A 25,226-nucleotide genomic window follows, 5' to 3' on the forward strand; every position below is an offset into this window, starting at 1 on the left:
TGCCAGCTCCCCCACCAGGTTCCCTGAGTTCAGCCTGATTGTTAGCTCCCAGCATCCACCTCTGCATTGGTCAGTTACTGGCCAGACCTCCTCCGGAACCCGCCACACTTGGTTCCTGTCCACAGGAGCCTCTTGACCAACAGTTTTGGGTTTGGTGTCTACAGAGATGATGTATCCCCAGGTGAGGCCGTTCCCCAGTTGGCCCATCCTTCAGTTTCAGTTCCATTTTTTTGTCCCTGTTCTTCCTTTGGACAGGAACATTTCTGGGTTAAAAAAAAAAAATCCTTTGAGATGGGTGGGTGAGTGCTCCATCCCTTGACCAGGAGCCGTGCCTATCTACTGGAAGTGGTCTCCAGAGATTCCCCCTTCTCTGCTCATTATAGCTAAAGTCATTCCCATTGGGTCCTGGGACCCTCCAGTGGCTATCCTCAGTTCCTCATCTCCCCCCTGCTACCTATTTTTATTCCATTTCCTGATCCTCTGTACCTGTCTCCCGTCGTCTCCAGTTTCTGCTACTGCCACCCTTATTTCCTCCTCCTCCTTTCCCCCTTCCTTTGCCCCCCTCTTTTTCCATCTCTCACAATCATTCTGTTTACCCCTCAATGCAGGACTGAAGCATCCACCCCCGGATCTTCCTTCCTTCTATGCCCCATATGGTCTGTAGGTTGTATCATAAGCATTGTGAGCTTTCTACTTATTAGTGAATACATACCATGTGTGTTCTTTTGTGTCTGGGTTACCTCACTCAGGATGATATTTTCTAGTTCCATCCATTTGCCTGTGAATTTCATGAAATTCATAGGGTTTTGTTTTTCTTAAAATAATAAGTTGGTGTCTTGATTTTACAAATAAAGAAATGAGACTAAAAAGAATTAAAGACTACACCTGTGTCTCATAGATCCTAAGTTAGAGGAATCTAAATTCATGCCAAACTTGTAGTTCTATGCCATATACCCACACATGAACTGCATATCAAGGATTAATGCATATCCCCTTTATATTATTAAAAAGCAGTCACCATAGTGGCAAACACTGACTCAAAACCATTGGTATATTGAGATTGGCAGCAGGTATCTTCTTCTAAAAGTTCCTATCTTTTCATAAAAGTCACCTTCCCACAACACCTCAAAAGGCAGTATATAAAAATACACATCTCACATCCCTCATCATGTCACTGTCTAAGCACACAATTCAATAACCATCTTTTAAATCAGTAAGAAGGTGTCCATCATACTATGTTGACAGATTTGAAATTAAATAAAGAAATGCATTCATGATTAGGAAATTAACTGAGACATATTTAAGGCATGTTAAATTTAACAGCTAAAGGACTCTTTTTTTTCCCTTTGAAATTACAGATTTAGCAAAATTATCAAAAAGATATGTATATAGATCTCTTGTTCATTGTCCAGTAGGGTAACTTTTTCTTTTGCAGAGACTTGCCTACCCTGTGTATGAAGATTCCCTTGGGCACCTAAAAGATAATTTTATTTATATGCATCTTTTCAAGAAAATGTTAAAATAGAACTCTAGCAGCAGTTACACTGTATGGAATGCAGTACCTAATTCAGTAAATGTACTGTGTGAATAGACTCTCCTTAGCATTCATTTCGGCTGCTGTAAAATTGCCAGCATGTTTGCAAAAATAAATTTCAGTTATTGTATTTGCAGCTGGTGGATGGCAGCATTTATGATCCTGCTTTCTTTAACAAGTATGATTAAATCACTACAGAAGATTCACACTCCAGACCCTCTTCTTCTTTTCTAGCACAAGCTGTGTCTTCTCAGGTAACTATAGTTGAAACAAAGAGTGACCTTCTGATATGAAGAGCCACAGAGCTGGAGTTAACGTGGAAAGATTTCTCCAGGGCATTTTGTCCATTCCTAGTTAAACGATAAATGAAGTGGTTCATAAGCAAAGATGTGGAGCTGATTATAGTGACCCACACCTACTACCTCAGCACCTGGGAAATAGAATAGAAGACTCACCATGGGTTCTAGGACAGCCTGAGCTGCAGAGTAAAGCTTGGCTCACAACAAACAAGCAAAGAAAAATGAAAGAAAACTTACGTTTGCAAGTAATAGTGTTCAAATTAAATAATGTTTTATAAATATCCCCTATTTTCAGTTATTCTGAGGGTATTCAAGAATACAATTTTCTCATAAAAATGATGTTCTGATATAGTTTATAGGAAACTTCTTTGTCTTTTGTCATTATTAAGTTGATAGAAAATATGACCCAGGGTACCATTTGTTCTTTAAATATAGTCATTGAAAAATATTTTTTCCATACATGACATGTCAGAATACACCCAGTGTTTTTTCCTCTGTCTACGAGTTTGACAATATATTTCTGTGTGTATGGAAAAAAATCCATGAAACAGTAATTTTTCCCCAATGAAGAATAATATTGATTAGGAAATACATATCCAATCTCTCTAATTTCAGGAGTCAGTTTTATTGATCTCATATTTCTTAAGGAAAATACAAAAATGATTTTCAACACCTCAGGCCATGAAAGACCTAAAATTTTCAAAAGTTTTCACAGAACTATATTTTATAGTTTTGGGAAAGTATACTTGTGACATAAAACATACTTGTTTTACTTTGCCAGTAATTTGAAAGTGAGTTGTTCACAGTGTGGAAAAGTCCACAATTTGTTGTATGCCTCAGTCTTCACTCATTGGATTAGCCTTGTGGTTTGTAGATGAGCATGGAGCAGTGCACACAAAAAGAACCATTTATAAAGCACATGATTGATTACAATGGCATCTTCTAAAATCGGTCACTTAAAATTTCCATAAAGACCTGTGTGCTACAACCTGGTTCACCAGAGTTGTGCAATTAAAAGGAGGTCGGTAATATCACTAAGAAATGGGACCAGTAGGAGAATTCATGTTGTTGAAGACATGTTTTTAAAGAAAAAAGGAGAATCCCATTCTAGTTTCTTTCTTGTCCAGCCTATGAGGTAAACCAGTGCCCCTACCTAGCACTTACTTACCTCTCATGACATTACCCTGGGCCACATATAATAGAACCAACTGATCATGTACTAAAACCTCCAAACTTAAAACCAAAATAAACCTTTCTTTTTTATGAGTAGATTGTATCAAGTATTTGTTATAGTACAACCAAGATTACTAACTCATTTACATCTGTCAGCGTTTAGTCTCTATGGCAGTCTATCTCAGCTAAACTTAAAGATATAAATAGTTGTTTGGGCTCAAAGTTCTAGGAGCTATAGTTCATGTTTTTTTGCCCCATAGTTTCTGGGCCAAAACAAGGTTGAATATCATTGCATGAAGCATGCAGAAAACAGAGTGAGTGGTCAAACTCAAAGTGATCTGAAGACAGGGAAAGTTAACTGACAATAATCAGAGTCATTCAATAGAGCACCCCTGAAATAGCATAGTTCTAACTGGGCTTAACCTCCTAGAGCTTCTGCTGTCTTCCAGACGTCCCCATCCGTCAATCTTGTGTTGCCTGTGTGTCCTCTTTTTCAGAATACTTTTTGTATTACAATATAATTACACTATTTTCCCCTTCCTTTTCTTTTTTCTAACTCCTGCCATGTACCTTCTTACTCTCTCTCTCAAATTCAGGGCCCCATTTTTAATTACATAATGGACTCCAAATGAAGAATTCAGCTGAAGTTTCACTTAATTGATGTCAAGATTTGGTTTGATTGTCATCTGCGCCTATTTTTAAATCTCTTGTAAAATCCAAAATGTGTTTCCTGGGGCTCTCTGTGCATGTATATGAATGCAGGCATGTTTATAATGGGCTATTATTTTTAGGGGTATGAAAAGGCTTCATGATCTTGCACTGCAAACAGTAGCTTATTTTTACATGCTGTGTAATTGGTTCATCTGCTTCTCAGCAATCACTGACAATATTTCAGCTGATCACAGACAATGAAGTTTTAGGATAAAAAATGTGAACACCTCCTTGTTATATTATTTAAATGAATTAAAAAGGAAATCAAGAGGCGATTAAATGTCCCCAACCAGGAACAAAATCATATATGAGACACATGTGCTCAAGCTCCATGTCTCAGCCCAAGCTCCATGAGTGTATTTGTTCTCATTTTTATACAGACTACTAACACTCACTTCTAATCCAGTTAGTCTGTTCACTAATTCACTTAGTATAATACTACACAAGTGCCCAAACATTGAGTCTTTTTATGCCCCAGCTTGGACCAATCCTTACTAATGTCAACTATGATGAAAAAGCTCCTCTCAGGAAGTTGGCTCATACTGATGCTCAGTAGCATCTTAGGTAAGGAAGTCCAAGGACAGAATCATTCTGCAACAAACGTTCTACTAACCCTAAACACAAGATTGAAAGGGCAATATGGAGAGAATTTTGTGTCTGTACCTAGGAGGAAGCCTTTCTCTTTTTTGTCTGTGTAGTATTCTACAGCGATTACCTTCTAGCAAAACATTGGACCTAAATACAATATGTTTTCAATAGATACGTACATATCTATCAGTTACAGAAATATTTGGTATGTTGCTGATTTTCATACAACATTTGATGATAAACTTGTTTTTTAGAATTGAATAGTTATTCTTAGTGTTTTGGGTATCTATTTTCTTTCTCCATTGATTTGGGTTCTGGAAACAAACATGCGTTATTTTTAATGACTATTTCTTAATCTGAGTATTAGTTATATTTAATTTCTTATTTTATATGTAATCTATTCAGTTTTGTATATTATTATAGTTATTTAATATCAAAATGAGAAAACTAAAACCTGACTCTTAGCTAGATGAAAAATAAATGAGCTTTTCTAAATATATCCAGAGTTCACCAATACAACTTTTAAAGAATTATTGACAATTGCAACAGCAGAGACAATTCCATAGACTGCTAAAAAATACAAGTATACTTCCTATCTCTCATAGTCTAGGGCATTGTGTTTGTAAAACAAATCTAGTGAAAATAATTTTCTTCTTAACTAATGTGGATGGAACTCTCACTGTTAATTTACAATAACTATGGTATTATGCCTTGGCTCACAGGACCCTAACTATACCATTTATTCCAATTTCATTGTCTGCTTCTCTCTTTTTTTTTTCTAGATTCTGGTTTTCTTTTTTTTTTTTAATTCTTTTATTTATTTATTTTTTACACTCCAGATTTTATCCCCCATCCTGGTCGACCCTCCCACTGTTTCACATTCCATACCTCCTCCTCACACCCCTGTCTCCATTAGAATGTCCCAATATCTCCCCAACCCCCATCCCACCTGACCTCTAAATACCCTAGGGCCTCCAGTCTCTTGAGTGCTAGATGCATCATCTCTGATAGAACACAGACCCGGCAGTCCTCTGCTGTATATGTGTTGGGGGCCTCATAATCAGCTGGTGTATGTTGCCTGGTTGGTGGTCCAGTGTTTGAGAGATCTCAGGGAGTCAGATTAATTGAGACTGCTGGTCCTCCTACAGGGTCTCCCTCCTCCTCAGCTTCTTTCAGCCTTTCTCTAATTCAACCACAGGGGTCAGAAGCTTCTGTCCATTGGTTGTGTGAAAATATCTGTATCTCTTTCAACTACTTGTTGGGTCTTCCAGAGTGTGGTCATGCTAAGTCCCTTTTTGTGAGTGCTCCATAGCCTCAGTAATAGTGTCAGGCCTTGTGACCTATCCTTGAGCTGGATCCTACTTTGGGCCTGTCGCTGGACCTTCTTTTCCTCAGGCTCCTCTCCATTTCCATCCCTGTAGTTCTTTCAGACAGGAACAATTACGGGTAAGAATTTTGACTATGGGATGGCAACCCCCTCCCTCATTTGATGCCCTGTCTTCCTGCTGGAGGTAGGCTCTTTAAGTTCCCTCGCCCTACTGTCGGGCATTTCATCTAAGGTCCCTTCCTTTGAGTCCTGAGAGTCTTTCAAAACAGATACACTGAATCTAATAGAAGAGAAATTGGGAAAGAGCCTTGAACTCATTAGCACAGGGGGAATTTTTCTAAACAGAACTCCAATGACTCATGCTCTAAGACCAAGAATTGATAAATGGGACCTCTTGAAACTGAAAAGCTTCTGTAAGACAAAGGACATAGCCAATAAGAGAAATTGGCAACTTATAGATTGGTAAAAAAATCTTCACTAACCCCATATCTGATAGAAGGATAATATCAAAAATATATAAAGAACTCAAAAAGCCAAGGAAACCAATCAAAATTGGGGTACAGAGCTAAACTGAGAATTCACAACTGGAATCTTGAATGACTGAGAACACTCCTTCATTTCTGGTGGGATTGCAAACTAGTAAAACCACTCTAGAAATCAGTCTGGAGGTTCCTCAGGAAATTGGAAATAGATCTACCTGAAGACCCAATAATACTCTTGGAAATATACCCAAAAGATAACTCACCATGCCACACGGGCACATGTTCCACTATATTCATAGCGGCCTTATTTGTGGTAGCCAGAAGCTGGAAACAACCCAGATGTCCCACAACAGAAGGATGGATACAGAGAATGTAGTTCATTTACACAATGGAATATTACTCAGCTATTAAGAATAAGGACATCCTGAGTTTTGCAGGCAAATGGATGGAGCTAGAAAATACTACTCTGAGTGAGGGAACTCAGACCCAAAAGGATATGCATGGTATGTAGTCGCTAATAATTGGATATTACCCCCCCCCCAAAAAATAAAGTACAGAATACCCAAGATACAGTCCACCAAACTCCAAAAGGTCACCAAGCTGAAGGGCCCAAGTGAGGACACCTCAGACCCACTTGGGAGGGAGAAGAAAGCAATCACAAGAGGGGAGGGAGGGAGGGAGGGAGCTGGGAGGGAAAGTAGACAGTGGAGTTGAGGAGGGGAACCTAACCTGGTATTGGGTGAGGGAAAAGGACTGAAGCGCTGAGGGCCAGCAGAAAGAATGGAAACAGGCAACCTTGGGGGGTAGGAGGTTACGGGGACCCTCTAGAATGTTTCTCTTATAATATAACCCCACCAAAGCCAGCAGTTCATATATATCATCGCTTTTTAAATTTCCTGCCTATGACTGTTATTACATTCACCTAAAGCACCTTTCTCTCTCCTCTTTGCTTAGAAAGTTTTATTTGCCCTATTATGTATAGTTTAATGCTCCTTCTCTGATAGTCTCTTTGTGTCCCTCAGAGAAAGGGAGGGAGAAGAAAGAGTGGAAGGGATGGAGGGGGGAAGGCAAGAGGGATAAAAGGAGGGGGAAGGGAAAAAAAAGAAAGCTCTATTCGTTCAGGGATAGTAAATGCTAAAACACCATGTGGATAGGATTGCCCTAGGTTGATACCAGTATCCTGGTCACTGAGAATGGTGACAGTGAAGGAGGAGGAGCAGCAGGATGACGAGAAGGACAAGGAGCATGTGGATGAGGAAGAAAGAAAGATGATACCAAAATTTATTACAACCCCCAAATTCATACTAAATATTTATTACAAAGATTGCCCTCAAAATATAAATAGGTCAAACAGTTAACTATGAGAAAATGAAGAGAAAGACAAAACGATTTCATGTTCCAAACAGAACCATTCTCCTTATGACAGAGACAGCTACCCACCCTAAGGACCATAACAAAGAGACATGGAATGTGCAGTTCATGTTCTCACCACAGCATCACCAACATCACTGTGTTCTGATGATCCTTCTTCACACCCGAGACAGAATTTGAAAATCCTGGGTTTCAAAAAGAATGCGATTTACTCCTAGTCCCCTGAATCTACAATTTTGATCTTATTTGTTAAAATCAGTCAGTATTTGAATTATATTCCACGCTAAAATAAGAATAAATGACACTTATTTTCTTAAAGATGTGTGTCTTATTTAGGGTTTCTATTGCTGCAATGAAACACCATGACCAGAAAGCAAGTTGAGAAGGAAGGGTTCCATTTGGCTTACACTTCCACATCATAGTTCAGCGGTAAAAAAAAAGTCAAGATAGGAGCTCAAGTGGCATGGTCCTGATGCAGAGGCCATGGAGGGGGGCTACTTACTAGCTTATTTCTCATGGCTTGCTCAGCCTGCTTTCTCATAGAATCCAGGACCACCAGCCTAAGATGGCACCACCCTCATCAGTCACTAATTAAGACAATGCCTTACCTCTGGATCTTATGGAGGCATTTTCTCAATTGAAGTTTTCTCACTTGTGTGTCAAGCTGACATAGGACTACCTAGCAGAATATATTAATTATTTTTCTAATATTTTAATATGTATTATGGGCTTAATAGCAGGGAAGCTAGGAGTAGCTCAGAAAGAAAAAGACAATATTGAATTGTCACCTTTCTATTACTTTTAAATTTAACTTTGGTGACATAAATCTTGTTCTCTTTCTTTATAAATCACTGTCTTGTTTTAGAAAATGGCTTATGTATTTAAACTCTCCTTTTCAAATCCCTAAATTCAAATAATTATCCTTGCATGTAGGCGTTTATCTCTTCATAGTCTGTGTCTTAAAAATTGAAAAGATACATCTGTTTTGAATTGTCTATTTTCCAAGAGCAGTCCACATGTCCTCATTTTAGTCATGTGACTTTATTCTGATCCTAGGTTCATATAGAGAAACGTGGTTGGGGTGCTGGAGACACAGGTCAGCAGTTAGGAGCACTTGTTGGAGAGGCCTTGGGTTTGGTTCCCAGCGACAACATGGTTGCATTCTACCATCTCTAAGTGCACTTCCAGGCAGTCAGATGCCCTCTTTGTGTTTTGTAGTCACCAAACATGCACAAGGTGCATATACATACATGTAGGCAAAACACCCATTCACATTTTCAAAAAGTAAAATGAATAAGTCTAAAAGAGTTTTTAAAGCAAAATGGCTTTTCATACCTGTATATGTATGTCATTTTTTTTCATGTTTTCTCCGATTTTCCTTCCAATCTTCTTTCCTTTCTCTCTTTAGTTCTTTTCAACTACAAATGACTCTCCTGCTATGAGTCAGGTATTCTCCTTGCATTTGGCAAGGCACACTGTTGCAATATTTCCATTTACAGTGAAAAATGCAAAATTCCACACAAGCTAAGAGAATCCCTTCTGAGGGGCTGGCCACTATCTGGGGTGCAGCCCATTGCTGTTGCCTCTGTGAACATCATGGGCACTGGCTTTACTCTTCAGTGATATGACAGAAGGAAAGCAGCAGACCAAACCACATGTCCCTTAAATTAGAGAAGATTTATTATTTATAATTCATGGGGCACTTGTTACAGCCTGAAGCGCATCTGTCTGCAATGACAGCATTCCAGATGCTTGTGATCTGTGCGATCAACCTGGCATCTAAATTATGAGAAAGTCTTGGAAGGGCATTCTAAGTAGAGGAAACAGCATGGATAAAGGAATGAAGGTGAGCAATAATCAATTATGTAGTACTTACTAATTGTCAGGCAATGATCTCAGTATGGGACATAAATTACCAAGTTAATCATCCTAACCTTACAGAGCACAGGCACAGAAAGCCCAAGTGACTGCAGGTAGTGTGGGCAGCATGAGCCCAGTACTCAACAGCCCTCAGGTCACACTGAATCTTAGATATACAATGACAAGACTGGTTTGATATTATTAAAACCAGATTCTAGAATTCAGGTTGGTTGGCTTGGATGACACAGTATCATCAGTGGAAACAGCAAAAGATGGGCTGTGGAGGAGAATAAAAACAATTTTAGAAATGCTAACTCTGGGGTTATTAGAGTATATTAAATGGGGAAAAGCCAGTAAGCAATGAAAAAATTAACTCCAAGGACTATAAGCCTGGGATAATATTGTAGGAGTCAGATATAGCATATAGAAACTGAGGAGGAGGAGGAGGAAGAAGAAGAAGAAGAAGAAGAAGAAGAAGAAGAAGAAGAAGAAGAAGAAGAAGAAGAAGAAGAAGAAGAAGAAGAAGAAGAAGAAGAAGAAGGAAGAAGAAGAAGAAGAAGGAAGAAGAAGAAGAAGAAGAAGAAGAAGAAGAAGAAGAAGAAGAAGAAGAAGAAGAAGAAGAAGAAGAAGAAGAAGAAGAAATGGGTTAAAAGTGTCTGCAGAGGCAGAAGATGATGTCTACTGATGGGCAAAGAACCTTGACGAGAAATAATACTACACAGCAGGTAGATGAGGGAGGGAGTCCAGGTAAACCAGAAGCAGTTCCAACATGAAAGAAAAAATAGTATTTTGTGTTGTAGAATTTAATGCTTTCTGTTTATCTTATAGACTATTCTTTCACTTAAAATGTTTGTAAACAATGAGCATTTACAACTATGTTATCACTCAGTAGAATACACATGTAGTGTTAATTACAAGCCATAGAGGAACATGTCACCTTTTACACATCATTTTATTCAAGGCTTATACTTGATTGTATCTTCCTCTGAGTAAAAAGCAAATGTTTTCTCATGCTTCATATCTTCTGGTATTATTGACTTTTTTCATAGATTTTCAAAAACTGTTATACTAACTTTGAGTTGAACACTATCTGTAATTTACTTCTGTCACCTTTCTTTATCTCAAAATTTCTTACTTCATCACAGCCTCTAGTATTTTGGAGCCTCTAAAATTACTTTCCTTAGGTGTAAAATTTACCCACCTGTGTTTAGAGTCATGTAATGGTTAGGTCATGGGCCAAGGAGTTATCAGGCACAGAGCACATTTAGTCATCTCATGAATCATTTGCTATTTTTTACAATCAACTTTTCTGCCTATTATGAAGTTTAAGAGATGTTATTCAAATCAAACAAAGAATGGAATTCACACAGGATGTGGAATTTATCACCAGTTTTCAGGGTTTCAAAATTTTCAACCTTTTCAGAGATTTGCTGTTGTTTGATTTATTTGAAATTTGTTAATTACGTCCATATTAATTCAATCATAATTTCTTCTACTAGCTTCTTTCATGCTCACCACCTCTTCCTATATCAAGTGCCCTGGAGTTTATGGAGTGTGAGACATGAGTGTAGAGACTGCACTGTGTAGCACTGAATAACCGATGTGTAGAGATCGTCAAATGTCTAATATGTCTTTTATTTTTAAAAGTAGTTAGTTTCTCTGCTTAACCAGTCTCAATAACTTTGTCATATCCTATAAGAATCTCTGTCCATTGTCTGTCAATCTCTGTTTTTCTTTGTGTGCCTCTTTGTCTGTGTGTATCTCTTTCTGTGCCTGTCTCTCTCAGTCTTTTCTCTGTATCAATGCTTCTCTGTATCTGTCTCTCTGTCTCTCTCTGTCTTTGTGTCTCTGTGCCTCTGCCTCTGTGTTTCTGTGTCTGTCTCCATGTCTCTTTGTGTCTCTCTCTGTCTCACTCAGCTTCTCTCTCTCTCATATACACACTCACCTCTATACAGAGTTTTTCTTTATTGTTAATACATAGATGTGTGACAATAACAGTTTTTGTTAAAATTTCTGTTAAGGACAAGTTTAAAAGAATAACATTAGATTTCTGAAACTAAGAGAAAGAATCCATGATAATATCTTATTTGTTCTTCCTCTATGGTTTCAAATAGTTGATATGAATACTACTACTGTATTCAACTAATTGTGGTACTTAATTCAAGATGGTGATGGAGCTTAAAATTCATGGACTCACATTTTCAGGAAACCTGAGAAAGAAGTACTAGAAACATGTTCACCTATCTGTAGGTTTTTCTAAAATTTGGGAAAGATACACGAACAGAAACCTGACAAGACTACTGTCTGCTTTCCCTCTCACTTCCTCTCTTTCCAGATGGAGCAACCATAGGAATGTGAACACTTGGGCGAAGGAGGAGTTAACCTTGAACACTGTGTCAGATTCAGACATTCCCTGGATCCGGTCTCTAAAATGTGCCAATGTGCCACATAATCACTCTTCTTTCTTGAGTATTTAGCTTTTCTTAAATTCCAGTGTTTGTTTTGTTAGTTGCCTGGAAAAATTGTCATCAAGAAGCCAGTAGATAGAGTGTACCATTGATATATTTGTGTAATATATTTTCTAGTCGTAGGACACATATTTCTAAACAAAAGGAAAGCTGGCCACTTCACACATGCAATCCACTAATTTGTTGTATTGGTTTCTGTATGTAAGATTGACTATAGCTTTCTCATTTCGTCCTTGGCATCAGGAGTTGAATGATGCTGGAGGATGAGGTATGCTCTATTCGTCTGAATGGCTGCCATTTTTAACTGCCATGCACTGGAATCTTTAAGTGTGATAGAAGCTGGTCTAAATAGCTGACTAGAAACAGGTGCACTTCTATCAGCTTAATTAAGCTAATAAATATTAACCAGTGACAATTAAATTGCTTTGTCCTACAAGATAATAATTTTGCTGAGAAATTATTTTTTATAATCTGATAACTATAGTGCTGTGGATTGAACAGGACCATGAAATGCTCACTAAATGACTATATTACCATAGAAATCTCAGAGAGCTCATATTCTCTTTTTACAAATGGTATGGTCAGGACTCACTTTGGTATTATTTATTTTGAGTGTGAAACTGTAAGAAACCTAAACATCATTTTTAAATAAACAGTATAGCTTCATTTGCATTCATATTCAGAGACTATGGGTATTTAGAGAACAGTACAAATAACAACTATAAAGTTGTCTAAAAGGAAATGAAAAGGTAAATATTATTTTAATAATTCATATGATTTTTCTTGGTTTTATACTTTCTATAAAGTTTCCAAAATGCCTACCTCTCTATGTGGTAAATTTGGTTAGACTGTTTCATTGAATTTTAGTTTTCCTTATTGCTGGAATGTAAAAGAAACTATTTCATTGGATCAGCTTTATTTCCATCTGTTCCTTCTGTGCTGAGAAAATAGAAAACTAGCAAAATATAGCAGAGGAATCCATATCCTCTGGCAGTAACATATTTTTCTGTCAAAGAATGGCCTGTTTCCTGAAAGACTAAAATTTGACTAAATGTCAAAAGAAGCCTTTTTCCTTAAAACAACTTACTTTTTGTTTGACAAGAAATGATCGTTTAATTTCCTGTATTGTGAATGTGAATCCTCTTACCACAATGAATTCATATTTCATTTGAGTCTGGCTATGTCTACATGACACCAAGACAAATGAGATGTCCCAAAGATGGAAGGCATTTCTGCTGTCACTGGACACAAACACAACCAACGTGTTCCTGTGGGCATCTCTCACTGGTGATTTAGGGCTCACACCTCCAGGGAAGAAACATTATCATCATTATTATTACTTCTTAATAATGATGGTATAGTAACAATATTGAGGGGGATCTATTCTTACACTCATCAGATATAATCAGTATTGTGGAGAAAAGGATGTACATTTCAGTTTCTTTTGAAAGCATTGTATCAGACTCATATATCCAGGATATTGATTATAATCAGAACTCTAAGATTAATTCACTTAATAGTGGCAAGCTATTCCAAGACAACTGGCAAATGAGGGTGTTACTCTGGTTTGACTTTTTAAATCACATAGAGCATAGAGAATGCCATTGCATTTGAGATGGCAACAGATCAGAGTTAAAATGGGTTTGATTCTGCCCTTTGCGCCTATGGATACTATCAAATGTTCTCCTTCAGAGCACATGAAACTGAAGACACTGGGAGAACCAGAGTTTAAGGTGTGCTTCTTGGCTGGCTGCTGAATCGTAGCTGATCTGTGCACATTCCTGCCTAATTCATCTTGTGACAGATGCCAGAAGTAGCAAGATAGCTGCTTGGCTTTAGTTTTGCCATCTGTTGTGAAACTAATTGGTCTTGCTGTTTTAATCAATGAACCAAAAGGATTCTAGAATTTTCTGGGTCTCTGGGGATTTGGACTCCACTCATCCAGACTTCATATTTATTTTAATAAAAAAGAAAAATTTTTTTACAAAGAATAATTACTTGCTCTGATTTATGTAAATGTAAAATGCTACAACAACAATGTGTTAATTTAAAATATTTTATATATAATGAAAATTTAATTCAGGAAATGATCATATTTCTGTGAAGTATTCTATTCTCTCTATATACATCCTGATTACAATTTCTCTCCCTGTACTCCTCTGAGTCCCTACCCCCATCTCTTCTTTCCCCCAGATTCATTCCTCCTCCATTTCCCTTCAGAAAAGAGCAGGACTCTCAGGAATATCAATTGAATGCACTAAAGCCAGATGCAATAAGACTAGGCACAAACATTTATATCAAGACTAGCCAAGGCATCCCAGTATGAGGAAAAGGGTCCCGAGAGCACGAGGAAGAATCAGAGAAACCCCAACTCCTACTGTTTGGAGTCCCACAGAACAACAAGCTAACAATAACAACATACATGCAGAGGGCCTAGTGCAGACCTGTTCAGGTCCCTGATTGCCGTCTCCATCTCCATGAGCCCCCACAGCCCTGTTTAGTTGGTGTCTGTGGGCTGTGTTCTGGTACACTCAACCAAGTTAGAGTTGCTATTCTGTATGTTCCTCTTGATGCTAGGTTTACAATGTAGGTAAAGGAGAACCCCAAAGTTCTTCCTCTCTTGTAGCTTTTCTGTTAGAAAAGATTGACAAAGAAAACTTGAACAAGTGGATGAAGAGTGTCAGGTGATAGAGTGTAGGTGTAATCTTAGATAAGCAGAGTGGGTTATGATGGTGCTGAGAGATGGTATTTCAAAAAGTATTGAAAGGACGGGAGGGATGAAATATAATATCTACAGTTACAGCACAGAAAAAGCCAGTGACCAGCTCAAAAAAAAAAAAATGAGAATGTTGCAAAGCTGATAACTAGTGTTTCTTCAGAGCAGTTACATTAGGACCTATGATTGTGACTCCTTGTGTTTTTCAAAGTTCCCTGCTGATTCTCTTATTCAATCCGGGCTTAGAACCTTGCCTTTATATGCCTAGAAGTATTTAAAAATCTAAAAATTCTATTTACATTTTTTTTATTAATTGGGAAAATAAGTCTTAGAGACTTAGTTCAATGAAGCTTGTTTGTTTACTAGTGTTCCATTGCTTTGAGGGGTTTTTTTTTTGTTTGTTTGTTTTGTTTTGTTTTGTTTTTAAAGATGGGGTTTTCTCTGTAGTCTTGGCCTGTCCTGACACTCACTCTGTAGACTAGTCTGGCTTCAGACTCAGAGATCTGCCTGCCCCTGCCTTCTGAGTACTAGAATTAAGGGCATACTAAAGGCCACTACCAAGCTTTCCATCATTTCTAACTAGGGAACTTATCTTTGTCTAATGACCAATGGGTCAGACATAACTTAGAATACAGGACAATAATTCGTATTTTAGCTACATATAATCAACTTAAACTATTTTCTCTCCCTTCCTTTGCTGTTCTTCTGCTTAACATCTATCAGTCTTGGTAGTATTTTTACCTTTCATTTTTTTCTAGTGTTAATTTTATCCCAATTTTAAGCATACACACAAAAATATTTGAATCCTAACTGTCTGTTACCATGGAATGTATTATTTTGTGCTTTAATGGGAAATCTTTTGGTAGGTGGGCATTTCTCTTAGATACCTTGGAAGCCAGAGGTTGCCTGGAGATCTTGCTTTCCAGAATGCATCCTCTTTAATGCTGCTTTCCAGTATCTGTGGTATAAACGCTCTAACTGCAAATGACTGAAAGCTGTTAATGCAACATTATTGTAGTCACACATCTTTATAAATATTTCCTCCACACGACATAGCTCTCCTCAGGAGTAAATGACAGTCAAGTGCAGTTCTATGTTCAGGAATCCTTAGTTTGTCTATACTGTTTATTTTTTAAAGCCATTTGGATCATTATAAAATACTATTGAGTGTTTTTTTAAATGGCTATATTATTTTCTAGCTCTCAAAATTTGCTATAGTTGAATGGGTCATGCTCAAAGGCATCTTACACTGATTTTAGCAGACCAATGTATCTGACTCACTTTGTGGCCCCACGTGAGGGAGACAAAGTTTCAAGGACCAGTGCATCTGACCCTGGTGGGAGTTAGTTCATCAGAGTAGGAAGAAGTGAGTCTGAGAACCAGAGATGTCCCAGGGGACAAATGAACTACTGACCCTGCAATCTAAGAAACAAAGCACAGGCTTCTCCCTAAATGAATTAGGGAATGGTACTGTGGTTCTAATGCACAGAAGTTCTTTATGAGTTTTTTGACATTGCTTTATTTGGATTTACATGGGCTTTTGCCAAGTGGTATAAACCCAATTGCTTTCTATGTGTTTCTTTAACAGATGATGTAGGTTGCTTCTAACTTAGGGGTGGGTATGGAAGCAAAACCATTTTGTTAGCTACTTTCAACTGTCTATTCTATTTTTTTCACTATTAGTGGAAATGACTCCAAGAAGGATGGGAGTGTACCTTAAACATATCAAAATAAGCATCATTGTACTCTGGTTAAAAAAAAAATAATAGCAAAGTGTGTGCACATACCATACATGAAATAAAACATCTAACTTGTGAAGGTATATTTTTCTCACTGGGAGGAAATTTCTTGAGTCTGTGTTAATATGATGAACATAGAAGCTGAAAGACATTGTAGAAATCAAACCACAAGAAGAATCAGGTATGGGTACAATGATATAGTCATCCATGGAGACGTTAGAGCAAAACAGCAGAGTCCCATCAAGGCAAGGAAGCAGGAAGACTGGGCAGAAGGTAATTGAGTAGGCTGGGTCAAAGCTAAGCTGAAGTTCCATAAACAGTCAAGAGTTTTGTGTTTGTTATTTCTTGATAACATATATATCTAATGATATATTGGTTTGGCTAAGTTGTCATCATAGTGTTAAATATTTATCATCGTACAAAGGCTGGGTGAAGAACTTACACCCTTTTCTTGCTCCGATGTGTTCAATGAGTTACTTGATTAGTTTCCATGATGGTAATTTGATATACCTATGTTCCCACCCCTACAGTCACTTCACACTAATCACTGTGCAGAGTCACTTCACACTAATCACTGTGCAGAGGCATATTTTCTACCACCAACAATAAGTCACTTATGAGCCCGTGCCACGTGGGAGATGCCAGAGAAATGGCATGATTTACCTGTCCACCAAGAGCTCTACCACTTTCTGTCCTCAAGCTAAAGGCAGCAGCTGCATGTAAAACAGGGTCTCCTGGGGCACAGTGTGGAAACCCACCGATCTGAGCAATACAGAGTAGCTTAGGCCAAGGCAAAGCCTAATCTCATGCTGTTCAACTGAATAGCATGGTTGATGTTAGCCTCACTGCATATCTTCCCCAGATGGTAAGTGCTTCCCAGGTAAGTTTGGAAGAACAGACAATTGCTGCAAAGTCTAGGTAGGACATGAGAATGGGAAGAGACTGGATTCCAGTTGCTAGAAATGCGTTTGTGTAGAAAACAGAACAGATTCTGAAAAATAATGGATGTAATGGTACTGGTTGAAGTTCAGGAAGTGATCAACATTCTTTTTAAGTCTTTGCTCAATAGAATGAGCTTCCAAATGAGTTGGATTTATTGGTCACTATGTGTTTCATTGCTGTACAAAAGAGCAATTTCATAAAATACAAAAACTAACTAACAAAAGGTTACTGGAAATTCTTTAGGTATATGATGTGTTCTGCTTTCTCTCTCCTTTGAAGGTTTGAAGACCTTGTGAATTGGGTTAAGAAATGTTTAGTAATGTTGTAAGTAGTGAAGGGTAACCTGATTTGAAAAGTAGTACAGAAGGAAAAGGTCAAATGTGTGACCTTTATCTGGAATGTTTTCTTTCTATTACCTCTCATTTTGGACATTTCACTTATGAACACTTTATAAAACATGACATTGAATTTGCTTGTGGTTTTTTTTATTACTTCCTATGTTGATGTGACTATTATCTTTTATAAATCATTTTTTTGATCTTCAATTTAAACTGTGTTTAAAATTCACATCCATTTGTATGATGACTTCTGAATGAGTTGAATTTTTTATGAATTATAGTACCATCAATCATCTTTATGAATTTTGGCATTTGTTTTACAAATAGAGACCTATTGAGTAGAAATAAATCTCTGATTAATTTTTATTTAGAAAATACTATTATTTTTTCCAACCTAGATTCATTTTTTTCTATGTTATAGGCATGAAAGTTACAAATAACCACCTAGTATAATTTTTTTCTCTTCACTTCGGATGCCCAGATGCCCATTTGAGTGAAAATCAGTGCGTCTCAATGACAATTTCTTTTCTTTTCTTTCTTTCTCTCTCTCTCTCTTTCTTTCTTTCTTTTTTTTTTTTGTTTTTGGTTTTTTGAGACAGGATTTCTCAGTGTCAATTTCTAATCACAGTTCTTGCATAAACATATACATATTGCATATACATATAAAGTTGTTTGACCTTTTAAAATCCTTATACCCTCTTGAATCTGCTACCTAGAATGTGAGAGCAAAGTCTCCTCTGAGAAAGTGACCTGGAGGCCCTCACATGCTCTAGCATTGTTTTCTTGGAAAGTTAAACTGAAAAGACAGGAGTTCCAAAATAAAAGAAGAAACATGGGAAGATAGAGAAGGAATATTTACACAAAGGCATTCACCAGATGTGACCTTTAATCTTGAATATTAACTTGATAAGATTGGAAGAAGATGTCAGAGAGGTTAGTGCATACACCTCTCGGTATTTTCAGGACATTCTCAGAGAGAATTAAGGAGGAAAGATCTGCCCTTAATGCTGGTCACCCTGTCCCACAGACTAGGGCCTTCTTAAGATAAACAGAGAAAAGAGAAAGCTAGATAGTACTTCCTAGGCATGTCTTTCTCCTGTTTCCTGGTTACCCTGAGGAAGCTACTTTGATCCAGCATAGCCTCCTTACTGTGATAACCCAAACACTCTGAACCTGTGAGCCAAAGAAATCCTTCCCTATGCTTTGGTTTGAGAGGTTGATCATCTTAGAAACATTGTCAGTGGTCAACACAGAGAACAAGCTGGTTAATCTGTGCAGGGATAGGAACCACCTGTTAGGCACATGTCCTTTCTCCAGTGAGAGTAAAAGTGAATGTGTAACTGAAGAAGACTCAATCATTGCATCATTACAACCATCAGGAAACATATTAACAGTCACTGCTGGGCTGTACTACTAGAATTTCTGTTTCAGTATGCTAGAGTTGGCTTAGAAATTCTATTTCTTAAAAGATCTTTGGTGAACTAAAAGCTGCTGAACCAATACACATTTTGAGAACCACCTAGCTACATTATAACCAAGAATAATGTTTTTCTCTATTTCTGTTAATGCCCCTTGGTCATTATTGTGGGCCCACTATTCTGGAAACATACATTGTATCCACAGGGTCAGAATGTATTAAATAATAATATATTCACCAAGTTTGATGTTTTCAACAGCAGCAATTTGTAAGATAATACCACCTACTACAGTTATCTGCCCAAGGTAAATCTTTTATTCCAATCTTAATTATTTAATATTAACTTTCACACTGCATAGCACACAGTAAATACATCTGTATATCTATATGCACATATGTGATTTATAGAATGAATACAAATAAAAGAGGTTGCAGCAGTGTTGAAAAGGTTTCAGAAGTTGGCTGAGAGTCTGTAGTGATGAGCTAATGAACCAGAGCATTGCTAGGAGCTGCTGCTGTAGCTTCTTGAGTCAGAGTTTAAGAGCAAAGCTATAGACTCCAAGTTAAAAGACCAAACAGGAATACCTGAGCAAAAAAAGCAGATTTGGTCCAAGTCCAGCTGTGTAAACAGGTAGACAGGCAAGCTGTTGTATGACTATCACAAGCTGAAGAATGAGTTGAACTGAAGCTCTGTGGACAGTCTGTATCTCCTGCTTATCAGTTCTTGTCACAAAGACACACATACATATACACACACACACACACACACACACACACACACTCACACTCACACATGCATGCACACATGTATGCCAGGTATCCGATGATAGATTTGGACCAGTCCGTGCAGTATACGGTGTCCATCACTTTATAGAATCCAGGTGAGGGAGTTACAGCATGTTCTTGGTCTGGCATATCTGGTAAATTCTTGGCCCTGGTTTCCCTGGTAGAACTGTAATACCCTCTGTGATCGTTTGGTTACAATTAACCCTAGTAAAATTATAGGACAGCTCACTTTCTTTTCCCAGGACTAAACCACTTATCTATCTGTGCTAGATAGTGGTGCCTGACATATTGTGGTTTGTGGGTTCATTCAGGGGCTACAGAAATCATTCTCCCCACAATGAAGTCAAGACATGTAGAAGAATGTTCTAGTGTAAAGTTCAGCCCGAAGGAAAAAAAAGGATGTATACAATATAGACTGTATTAAAGAAGGAATTGGATTGCTTGCACATTACATTTCTAGAAAATTCTAAGATGAACTTAGAGCTATTTGCTGAGTCACCATTATGAGAATGATCTATGTTATAAACGAGAATTTTTTAGGACTATGTGTGCATTTAGTAAAAGTGGCTGACATTAGCTGAAAGGAGACTTTATTTTAGGCAGATACAAGATGGTGATTACTGGTTGGATCATTAAGATAGAAAAGTCACCATGTAATTTAGCATTAGAAACACATAATTAAGAGTTTGAAGGGAATTTAGTGTTAATCTTCATCATTTTCCAAATGAGAAAGTGAAAACAGAAAAAAAAAAAAAACTTAACAAAGAGCTAGTGAAAAACTAAGAAGTCACAAGCCACATAGAAAGTTTCTAGTAGAAAACAGGCTAGAGATACCCAGTCATTGCTTCTACTCCCCAGTATTGCCTGTAATGATATCTTCTCACTCCCAACAGGCAAATAAAGAGTGGGAGCATGGATCACAGAAGCTTATATTCTCCTAGATATTTGTGAGAGGCAGATTCAGAACCTTGTGGGTATTTCACAGTTCATCATGACTCATCAGTCCCACTGGCTCAAAAGAAAAGAAAATACTTATCCTTGAAAATCAATATATTTTTCTTTCTAATTATGCAGTTAATAAAGACTCATTAAGCTTGTCATGAATCAATTAATTTTTTCTTAATGTAGCCCAGGTTAAAGATACAATGAATGCAAAATCTATTTATCTGCAGATTCTTCAGGATTTCCACTTGTCAGGCTTAAAATCTCCCAAGTTGGAGTCTCACCCGCCTAATTGCTTAGTCAGTTGTTCCCATTAATATGTAAATCAACTTGTTCGAATTCTAAGGTGGAGTGAAACAGGACTGTGGGGGATGGGCAAGGGTGTGAGGAAGAGTCGCTTTGGGCACTCTGTTGATGCTAATACTTGGATTGCTGCTCCTTCATATTCACAATCCCCTGAGAAGCTGTCTTCCCAGATTTCGAGCAATTGTGTTTTTTCTGTACTACTTCAGAAGATTGGGTTGTTACCCTTAAATAGAATCAATCAGCTTGTGTCAAATCATTTGGTACAGGATCAGCAGGCACAGTCTGTACTTTAGCTATGATGCCAAAGAGCTAAATGTGTTGTGGTCAACATTTTACTTACTGGGCTTAGAACTGGCCTCGGCACCTAGAGTGGCAATTTATGTGCAGCAGATGGTAAAGAATTCCATTTTCACTTCATTTTCTTCTACAACTAGAGAAGCAAGGTAACTGGTCTTAAAACATGCTGTGGTAAATTTCCTCTATGTGTATGGAAGTGTGTCCGTGCACTTCATGCAGAGGAGTAAACACACTTACTTTACCTTGTTCTAAAAAGAACAGATGCTCAGAGCTCAGTATCACTTATGGATCCTGGTTCCCAAACTGACCAGTGTACTTCATAAATTCCTTTGCTGTCTCTATTAAGTGCCTAAGACACAACAGATCTGAAACATTGCCTCAACTCTTTGAACCAGCTTCACATGTCATTATTTCCACTTTCAGACGGGTTAACTCATTTGAGGGGTGACATAAAATTTTAGAGTAAGGTTTTTTTTTTTTTTCTTCATGTTTTGTTACTGTAACTGAATTGTCATCAAGCAAAATTTCAAATTAATGACATGCTTTTTAAATAGTTGTTGTTTTATGCATATATGTATGCCACAGGCCTGGCAAGCTATAAATCTTGGTGCCTGCCTGGATGAGGAGGAAATGGAATAGAAGAGGAGGAAAACAACAAACAAAAACATGCCATTTGTAAATGCCCCCAGGTGGGAAGGCCTGGAGCATAACTTCTAGAAAGAGAATGGGGAAGGTCAGAGTGTCCAGGAAGGCATGCCAATCTTTGGTCAGAATCCAAAATAAGGAAAAAGAAATAGAAGAAAATGAAAAAGTTGTGTTTTTTAGTAATTCTTAAAAAAAAAAATATGGGCAGACCTAAGTTATTGGCCACATGGCTCCAACTCCATAAGAGTTGCCAGGAACAGCTTTCCTGGCAAGAAAGTACAATATTTACTAAAGGGAGAAATTTTTTCCCCCAACTTTTTAGCATAACTTATGCTGTATCAGACTTCCCCAATGGTGGTCTCTTGGCCAAGTGATTGACCAGTCCAAGTGGAATGCTAGATTTCCACCTAGAGGTAAACTCAATTCTTTTGATTGGGAGAATACAGCTTTCCCTTAATGGATCTTTAGATAATCAAGTTATCTAAAATATCCCATGCTCAAAACCACTTATAGTTTAGTTGAGTAAGCCTAGTACAGAACTTACCAAGACCAGTCAAAGAGAGAATAGAAGACTCCTCATTCAAAAATGACTAAAAAATCTTTTTATATCTCTTTATTTTTTGAGACATGGTCCCTCTATGTAATCCAGGCTGATCTGGAATTCACTGTGTAAATCAGCTTGACTTTGAACTCCCAGAGTTTGTCTGTAACTTCCTCCCAAGTATTGGATTAGGGTGTGGAAATGAATAGGATCAAAATACATTGTATGGAGTCGTCAAAGAATAACTAAAACCATCTCTCTCTCTTTTTTTTTAAACTCCCTGGAGCCTTCCCCATCCCAGTCACCAGCTCATCCCAGAGATGCCAGCCCACTCATTGCTGTTCTCTCTCCCAGTCCTCCCATATACACAACTGAACACATTTTCCTTCCCCACTCCCTCTCCCACCTAGCTCCCTCCCTCCATCTACCTCTGATGTCTTATTTTATTTTCCCTTCTGAGTGAGGTTCAATCATCCTCCCTTGGGCCCTCCTTGTTACTTAGCTTTTTGGGGTCTGTGGATTGTAGTTATCCTGTACTTTATGATTAATATCCACCACGAGTGTCTTTATTGGTCTGGGAAATGTTACTCAGGATGATAGTGTCTAGTTCGATCCATTTGCCTCCAAATTTCATGATGCCATTATTTTTAACAGCTAAGAAGTCTTCTATTGTGTAAATGAACCATATTTTCTTTATCCATTCTTATTTGAGGGACATCTAGGTTGTTGCCAGATTCTGGCTATCACAAATAAAGCTTCTGTGAACATAATTGAGGAAGTGTCCTTGTGGTATAGTGGAGATCTGTTGGATGTATGCCCAGGAGTGATTGATATATCTGGGTCTTGAGGCAGAATTATTCCCAATTTTCTGAGAAACTACCAAACTGATTTGTAACATGGTTGTACAAGTTTCCACTCTCACCAGCAATGGAGGAGTGTTCCCCTTGCCTCACATCCTCTTAAATCAGCACATGAAACACATTTTCTAATTTAATGAGTGCAGAGTGCTTAATAACATTAAAGGTAAAATGGTGTCATCTTATAGTTACAAAAAGTAGCAGAAAAGAAATTCCACAGTGGTGAATATGTAACAGATTCTGAAAGAAAACTTCCAATGTCAAAGTCTAGGACAATTTGACCACCAAAATAAATATAAAAAAATTACACAGAACCCAGAGCATTAAAAGAAGATCCAACATCTGTAGTAACCTAAATAAATGTTTAAGCAAATAAGTAAATCAGGGATCATGAATGATAGCTGTGTGGTTAAGAGTGCTTGCTGCTCTTGGAGAGGACCCAAATTTGTTTCCCAAAACCTACATTAAGGAGCTTACAAACATTTCTGTAACTCCAAGGGATTGAACACTCTCTCTGACCCTACAGAATTATTCACTTATAGACATCAAAACAGTAGAAACAAAAAAGGAGAGAGAGAGAGAGGGAGGGAGGGAGAGAGAGAGAGAGAGAGAGAGAGAGAGAGAATCAAGTAAAACTTCAAAAATAGTTTAGGAATATAAAGCAAATTTATATACAAGCAAATTCTTGCTATAGATATGTTACCTTTAAGAGTAGCACATTGCACATAGCACATGCCTTAGAAAGTCAGTGTGACAAAGAAAGAAGTGACAGCAGAGAAAACTGAGAAATGGACCTCAGTCAGATGAATGAGGTAAACTTCATCAGTGGTAAAGCATGCAACAACAGGCACTCATGGTTTTCCATGAAGAGAAATACTGTTGCTGCATGCTTACATTCATAAGTACAATTGGTTCAGTTTTTATAATGTTACTTGGATGTATGTTTTCAGGGCTGACCATCTGTTGGTTAGATAACCAATTGTCATGCTTTTCTCTGAAAGACATGTTCTTTCAGCATTCCTTAGTTGTCTGTAGCTCTTTGTGTAGAATTGAGGCCTCATGTGTTTTTACTTATCAACTTTGGCATGTCTACTGGTGTTGTCCTTGTTCTTCTCATGTCTGGACAGTCATATTAATGAGACTTGATGGGTGTTGTTTCTGGCATTATTAAGAGACACAATCTACAGCAATCTGCCTGATCATCTGGGTTCTAAAATTTTTTCTGCCCCTCCTTCTGCAATGTCCCTAATCCTTAGGCATGAGCGTGTTTGGTAGATGTATCTATTGGTCCTGGGCCTCACAACTCTTCATTTTGATTGCTTATGTTTTTCTGTAGTGGTCTCAGGCCATTGCAAGAGAAGTTTCCTGGATGCAGAGTAAGAACGACACTTCCCTTGGATATAAGAACAAATATTCAGAATGCAGTTAGAGAGTTAGAGATTATGGTAAAGTGCTTGGTTGGAACTTTCCCTCCATGATCCATGAGTTCACTAGCTCCAGGTGAAATGATAATTGCCATGAATGGAAAAGAATTATGCTTTGCACTAATATTGTATACTGAAAAGTTCCTGCCTCTGAGAATAGAATTTTTCTCAGTTAAGTTTTTGAAAGGGTTGTTCTTTTGAGAATTAAGAAATTCCAAAATAATTTAAATTTTAACAAGTTGTAAATGGAACTTTTATTCTCCAGATGTAATTGTCTTGGAGGCTTACTACTGAATATGCTCACCATTTCTCTCTCTCTCTCTTTCTCTCTCTCTCTCTCTCTCTCTCTCTCTCTCCCTCCCTCCCTCCCTCCCTCCCCCCTCCCTCCCTCCCTCGCTTGCTTCCTTCCTTCCTTCCTTCCTTCCTTCCTTCCTTCCTTCCTTCCTTCCTTCCGTCGTTTTTT

General features: G+C 37.8%; 1 protein-coding gene and 1 long non-coding RNA gene across 10 annotated transcripts in view; both read left to right on the forward strand.

Annotated features, from left to right (window-relative positions):
• Positions 1 to 25,226, forward strand: part of Magi2 (membrane associated guanylate kinase, WW and PDZ domain containing 2) — a 1,485,406-nt gene that overhangs the window by 547,273 nt on the left and 912,907 nt on the right. The gene's annotated exons all lie outside the window — the stretch shown is intronic.
• On the forward strand, positions 826 to 24,457 carry Gm52765. Its single transcript, XR_003955725.1, has 2 exons — positions 826 to 1,788; positions 20,645 to 24,457. It is a non-coding gene; the product is annotated as a predicted gene, 52765 (long non-coding RNA).

Source organism: Mus musculus, chromosome 5 (assembly GCF_000001635.26).
Source record: "Mus musculus strain C57BL/6J chromosome 5, GRCm38.p6 C57BL/6J".
NCBI lineage: Eukaryota > Metazoa > Chordata > Mammalia > Rodentia > Muridae > Mus > Mus musculus.